The following is a 7,490-nucleotide window of genomic DNA, read 5'->3' on the forward strand; positions in this document are numbered from 1 at the left end:
CCTCCTAACACTTTGGCAGGCTCTTGGGAACTTATTTCTCGTACTGTTTTGCCTTACCAAGCCTTACTACAATGAAAGAATCTTAGTCCTACTTCAACTTGATATGACATGGTTTTTTTTGATACCCATTGGAGAAGACCTGTCTCTTTCTGAATGGAGGAGGAACAGATTGGGTGGGAAAAGGAAAGGTGGGAAAAAGGTTGTGGGAGGAGAGAAGTCAGGGAAAATCGTACTCGGGTTGGAAAATAAATGAATAAATCCAATTAATAAAAATATATTGGAACAAATTTTTCCAAAAGAAATAATACATGTGTAAAATGAAAACTATGAAATAAATGCTAATGTAAAATTGAGAGACACAAATATCTATAGATAGCTCATATTTGAACAATTGAAATCATCAAAATGTTCATATTATCTGATTGATCTGCTGACAAAAATAGTAATCTCTGTCAAAATAGTATTAAATTATTCACAGAACTTAAAATTTTGATCTAAAACCACACACATACATACATACAAACATGCAATACATTTTCCAAAGTGTACAAAGCCAAATTATACACAAGGAGGCATTTTATTTTATGATTTCCAAATCCAGTAAAATGCAGTTTTAAGCACGTTGAAGGGCAGATGACCCAGAAACAGATTTACTGACAAAAAGAAAGAATGGAGAACCTGAGTAAACTCAGTCATCAACAGCAAATAGACCTTCAAGATGAGTGTTAAAGTACGTTCAAGTGGACTGACAACCTCTTCAAGTCCTGGGAAAATCAGATGCTGAGAAAAGACAACCAGCATAAAACAATAAGAGACAGTGATGACTTACTTTAGTTCAGATTGTTGAGTTAATTATAAATTTCACAAGGAGTACCCTGGAAATGTTGCTCAGTGGGTAAAGTGTTTGCTGCAGAAGTGCAAGAAACAGCACTGAGTGGATTTACCAATCCATCTATAATTCCAGACCTAAATGACAGAGGCAGGGGATCATCAGAGGAAGCTGGATATTTAATTCAGTCATATTGGTGAGTTCTTGGTTTAGCTAAAAGACCCTATAAAGTAGAAGAGAGATCAAAAAATATTTCTAACAGTAATCTTGGGCCTACACATACATGTATATATGTTCATATGTTCACTCACATAGAATTGAACATACACACATGTACACCACAGACACAAATTAAAACAAGAAATTGCAATAAAAAGATTATATAGAATATTTGGTGACAATAGACATGTCCTGTATATTAGTGTAGTTAAGTGCCATGACTCTGTGAGTGCTGAATTTTACCTTTGTAAATTGTATTTCAATAATCACTAAAGCCTTCAGTTATATCACTACCACGATTAATATACTCACATTTTACCTCTTCAGTTACCATTAATTCCAGTCATTACAGATGTCTTGTGATTCATGCTGGGCATATTAGCAAGAATAATATCTAGTTCACAGATCCTGCATGTTCAAACCCAATATTTTCTTACCCTTTTCATTTTCAACCTTTTAAAAGATATTAAGTATTTTCCATATTTTGGATATGCCTTATTATCATCAAGATAGTCTCCTAGAACTGACAAGTTTGCTCAGTGGGTAAATAATAGCCCCCCGTAGGTGAGGACCTGAGTTTGGATCCCTAGAATTCATGACAACCATATTTATAATCCCAGAGCATGTATGTCCAGATGGAAAGCAGACATAGAACAATCGCTGAAAGTTCAAGCCCAGTTAACCAAGTATCTACAGTGGTGAATAAGATACCTTGTATCTACCAGGGTGCAATGTGATGACGAGATGCAAAGTTGTCTTCTTCCCCCAACACATACTCTGGACCACAAACATGCACACATTCATGTGCATACCACATAAACACATAATCATATTTGCAATAAACCCAAAGACTAAAATGAAAAGGGAAAGAGAGAGAGCATGCTTGCCAAGAGACTTCCTCATTCATTAGTCTGAAACTCACAATCTGCTTTCTTGCCTAGCCATTTCCTCTTATCCTTATGAATGTCAGCTCAGTTGCACTGCTAGAAAGTCATCTATGACTCATTAAATTGGATAGATTCAGTCTATGTTGTATACATTAATGAGCCAGGCAGAAAAGCACAAATCTGTTGTTAGTATGTTGAGGTTGAAACTGAAAAAGAAACAACATGTCTTACTAGGGACTGAATGACTGGAATGGAGAGTCTTTCTCCCTGAAGTTTTGTTAACTCTAAAATCCATCAACGAGGTCACCTTTAGTGGATTTCCGTAAGGCTTTCAACTCAAGAGAGCAGAGTCCAAAAGAACCACTGTGGTTCCTGTATCTCTGTTGTAATAAGAGCGGCGGGCTAAGTTCCTAGCACCCAGCCGCCCGCATGGCTAGCTTATGCCCCAAAATAATTACATGGAAACTGTATTCTTTTAAACACTGCCTGGCCCATTAGTTCCAGCCTCTTATTGGCTAGCTCTTACATATTGATCTAACCCATTTTTAATATTTTGTGTAGCTGGCTTACCAGGAAAGATCTTAACCTGTGTCTGTCTGGAGTGGGAGAATCATGGCGACTCACTGACTCGGCTTCTTTCTCCCAGGATTCTGTTCTGTTTACTCCACCCACCTAAGGATTGGCCTATCAAATGGGCCTAGGCAGTTTCTTTATTAATTAACCAATAAAAGCAACAGATTAATACAAGACCCACCTCCATCATATCTCCTCTAATTGTTAGTATCACATGTACATACTTGCTTTACCTTGTCATCAACATTATATTTCATACTGACAATGCCATCAGAGCCTGTTGAAGCATTCATGATACTGATCCTGTATCTGACCTAATTCAATTAGTGTCAAATAAAATCCAGCTGCCTCAAATCACTCTCTTGAAGCAGTCAATTAGTCCTCTATTTGCTGTAGGAATTCCTACCACCAGTAACTGTTAAGTTTCCTGCCCACTTGAACATGGCCCCTTATACTATTTATGCCGATGTACAGCACATGTCTGGTCTCTTTTCAAGTTGTGGGATTCAGTTGCTGTCCGCAGTTCCAACAGAGGATTGTGATTTGTGCGTCTACCCCTAAGTAAATAACCCTTTATTATTCTCAGTTCTGAGCTAGTGTGGGATTTCTTTTAAGCATCCTTAATGTATTGGGATTTGAATATATATATATACTTGATGTATACATATTGAAGTATATAACATGCATGCTAATGGAATCAACATATAATATTTATATATACAATACATAGACTATATACACATTCTATAGAATATTATATAATATGCTATATATATGCATTCTATGAAGTTGCTATTCAGCAATACTAAGAATGCTCATTCACTGGTTATATTTTCCTTAAAAGTGGGAAAAATTCAGATTATTATTAGCTGTTAGCAACAAACACGTTATCTACATATCTATTTTATCACTAAGATTTTGTCTTCTGTTCTTAGAATGATTGTAAATTACCTGACACAGCAGATATTCAATAATTACAGCAACCATGAACGATTCAAAGAGAGAAGGAAGGATAATATTTTGTTTCCATTTAGTGACAGTTGGGAGGATCAATAAAAGCCACTTCCTTAGGTCTTGAAGGATAATTGAATTAAAACACTTCTGTCTCCTTCTGTGATTCTATTAATAGATGCCAGGGCCTTTAATCAATGTGTTTTTGGAGGGCTGCCTGCCCAGGCACATTCCTGTTTAAATCAGTCATGTACATTTGTAAGAGTCAGAGGTTGTCACAGCTGGAGCACTAAAGAAAAGAACTGAACCGAACTAAATGATTGCTACTTTGAGACTAGAACACAGTCAACTGAATACCAAAGTCGTCTGTGTGAAACTGACTCAAAGAATTCCACTTATATTTTAATTTTCTAATCGCCAAATAGAATAATTATTCCATGTCTATCATATAATACTGCTATATATCATTCCAAAATAAAAAATTCACTAAAATTAAGAAAGTTCACCTTCAAATATCAAATTTTGGAAATAGTATTTACCTTAAAACCTGTTTTTTATTGCTCACTGTCAACCAAATCTGTGAATGTTCTTTTGTCTTAATAAATATTATATTTGCTCAATTTGAATTACTATTTTTTACAATTACCAATCAACTTTCCCAATTTCATTCATTTCATTTTATCTTGGAAAATGTGTTATGATGTAGAATTCCCCTCTGTATGCTGTGATTATATTTTATTACCATTGGTTAATAAAGTAGCTGCTTTCAGCCAATGGTTTAACAGAGTAAAGTCAGGCAGGAAATTCAAACAGAGATGTGGAGAGAGAGAGAGTAGGCAGAGTTAGAGAGGTGCTATGTAGTCCCTGGAGGAGAAAGGCACCCATACACTGATACCGATAATCCATGAGCCTTGTAGTAAAATATAAAATAATAGAGACGGGTTAATATAAGATATAAGATCTAGCTAGCAAAATGACTAAGTGATTGTCCAAGCAGTATTTTAATATAGTTTCTGTGTGATTATTTTGGATCTGGGCTGCCAGAAAAAGAACAGGCAGTCTCAGTCTGCAGAATGGCATGCCAACATGTGCCAACTGCATCTACATAAAACCTGAGAGAGCTTGGAAAGGAATTCTAGGCACAGAAAACCAGAGTTAAGCACAGTTTCTTGGTAGCTGCATTTTTTTCAGATAGGCTGTATTTGGTGGTCTGTGAGCAGAGGTGCCACAGCTCCTTTAAGAAAAAGCTTACTGACACAGCATAAAAAACAGTGACTTCCTGGTCCATGCTGTCAGCATGAACTTTGGCTCTTTCAGGAGGCCGAGCACTTAAATGGGTTTTGTGAGCAGCATGTTGCAAACTGCTTAATGGTGCAATATAGACCTGCTGCAGATCTGGAATTGGGTGGTGTACACAGCTCGCAGAGGTGGTGAACATGCCTCTGCCATGTTGGACTGGGTGGAGCCAAAAGGCAAAGCAGCCTTAGCCCTAGCCATGCTGCTTAGCATTTTAAAAGTGCTCCTGAACAGAAAATAATTAAAAATATTCAATAAAGACAGATTCAGATGAAAATGACCTCTAAATGGGTCACAGTGTTAGGTAAATGTATGTAGGCTTAGGAGAGAGAAGAACTAGTTATAAAAAGAAGTAAAAGTTTTTTTTTTTAAGCAAAGTCTTTAAAGAGATAGTACAGACAATTATAGATTAAAGAAGTAAAGAAAAATAAGCCATGTAAAGATGGAATTTACACAGACAGTCTAGATTAGGTATATTATTGTGTTTTCTTTAAATTTTTTAACTGTAAAGCACAGAGAGACATTTCAATATACAGGCTACTAAGCTAAATCAACATACATATACTTTAAAGGTATCTTGGCTTCAAAATATGGGTATAAGGATATGTTGCTCTGGAAAAGAGAATCTGCTTTTGTTTCCACAGAGGACAAAAACCTGTGACTTCCATCCAGACTAATGTGATTTAATGGACCAAGATCCCCCAAAAGGTCTCTGAGAACCCCCAAATACTTTGCCTAACAAAAAGCAGGAAACAGTTTGGAGAGAACTATGCCAGTATTCTCAAATGTTTTTTAAAAATTCTTTTTTTTTACACTTAAAGGGGAACATAATATAGAGATGAATATTTAACATTTGTATGGGTCTTGGTTTATCGATACAAATTTAAGGTCAATTATATATATATATATATATATATATATATATATTTCTGCTCTTAATTAAGGTATTCTGTCTGTGCAGTTCATTAAAGAAATAATGTATAATTAAGAAATACAGGTTGATAAATAGCAATCTGTAATAATCAAGCTTGTAGTCATGATAGGTTTTCTAGATGTATAGAGATATATTTCAGTTAGATAGGTTTTCTTCAAACTTTTCAAAGACTAACAGAATATGGCATTTAAAATGTTTTAAGAACTTAGGACTTTTCATGACAATGAGACATATCTTCTCCTGGCATTACCAAACTAGTTCAAGTGCATGATGGGCATCAAAGAGGCTCCTTATGGAGTTTGTTAGCCATTTGGGCAAAAAACTGCTCCTGCCCAGACTACTTGATGTTTCACTGTATGAACCAGACATGCAGGACCCACAGAAAAATAACTGCTGAACTTGCCTAAAGGTTAGAAGGTTCTGGGTTCCTGCTTCATGGAAGAGTCTTCCAGACATTCCACAGGACACAGAAGAAAATGGCAGAGGGATTTTGGGTGACTATGTAGGCAGCAAAATTTCTCTGTCAATTCTAGAGTTGTAGAAGTTGCTTACAATGTACTTCCTGTTAACTTAAGTAATATTATATCCTTCTCAAGTCTTTGATGAAGTTGAAGAAAAGAAAGGGATAGCTTTCCTTGGTTGTGATAAAATATAAAATAGGTATAAATACTATAACTATAATTCTTGCTTAGTAACTGTTTTGTTGTATGTAATCTTACTGTGTTAAAGTTAAAACCCTTTTTCATTTAAACAGAAAAGGAGAGGTGATGTGGGATTTCCTTCTGTATGCTGTGATTATGTTTTATTGCCATTGGTTAATAAAGAAGCTGCTTTTAGCCAATGGCTTAACGAAGTAAAGCCAGGTGGGAAAGCTGAGCAGAGATGTAGAGAGAGAGTAGGCAGATTCAGGGAAATACCATGTAGCCATGGGAGAACGATGCCCGTTGTGGGTATCGGTTATCCATGAGCCTTGTGGTAAAATATAAAATAATAGAAATGGGTTAATTTATGATATAAGAGCTAGCTAGAAAAATGCCTAAATGATTGGCCAAGCAATATTTTGTTTTTTGGTTTTTTGTTTGTTTTGGTTTGGATTTTGCTTTTTGCTTTTTGTTTTTTATTTTATTTTATTTTATTTGAGATAGCATTTCTCTGATAACTTTGGATCCTGTCCTGGAACTAGCTCTGTAGACCAGGCTGGCCTTGAACTCACAGAGATCTGCCTGTTCTGCCTCCTGAGTGTTGGGATTAAAGGCAATATTTTAATTAACACAGTTTCTTTGTGATTATTTTGGGTCTGGGCAGCCAGGAAATGAACGAGCAGCTTCCACCAACAGTGTTATGTGTTGTTCATTAGGAACACTGTTTGAGACAGTTTTTTTTCTTTCTGTTCATTTATTCTGTGTGTTTTTTACATGATACATATTGATTCCATTCATTACCCTGCACCTTCATATCCACCCTCTGCCCCTGAAACACCCCCCAAATAAAACAAAATGTAAGAGAAAAAAAGAAAAAATTAAAATCTCATCATTGAAGCTGCAGTGTGATACAGTGTGTGACACAGTAAACCCCTTTGTCCATATATCATTACTTGCAAGTGGTCATTGAAAAGAGTCATTTGTCTGGTTCGCTTCTGGTTTCTATTACACTATTGATGCTGGAACGTCGCTGGGACTCTTCTTGACTATTTTGTTGTTGCCCTATGTCATGAAAATCCTGTAGCTTTGGGTCTGTGGGTCAGGCAACTTCATGTGCTCCAGCAGATCATAGATGGGATGGATGTTGGGCAGGCCAAGAA

This window comes from Chionomys nivalis, chromosome 9 (assembly GCF_950005125.1).
Source record: "Chionomys nivalis chromosome 9, mChiNiv1.1, whole genome shotgun sequence".
Taxonomy (NCBI): domain Eukaryota; kingdom Metazoa; phylum Chordata; class Mammalia; order Rodentia; family Cricetidae; genus Chionomys; species Chionomys nivalis.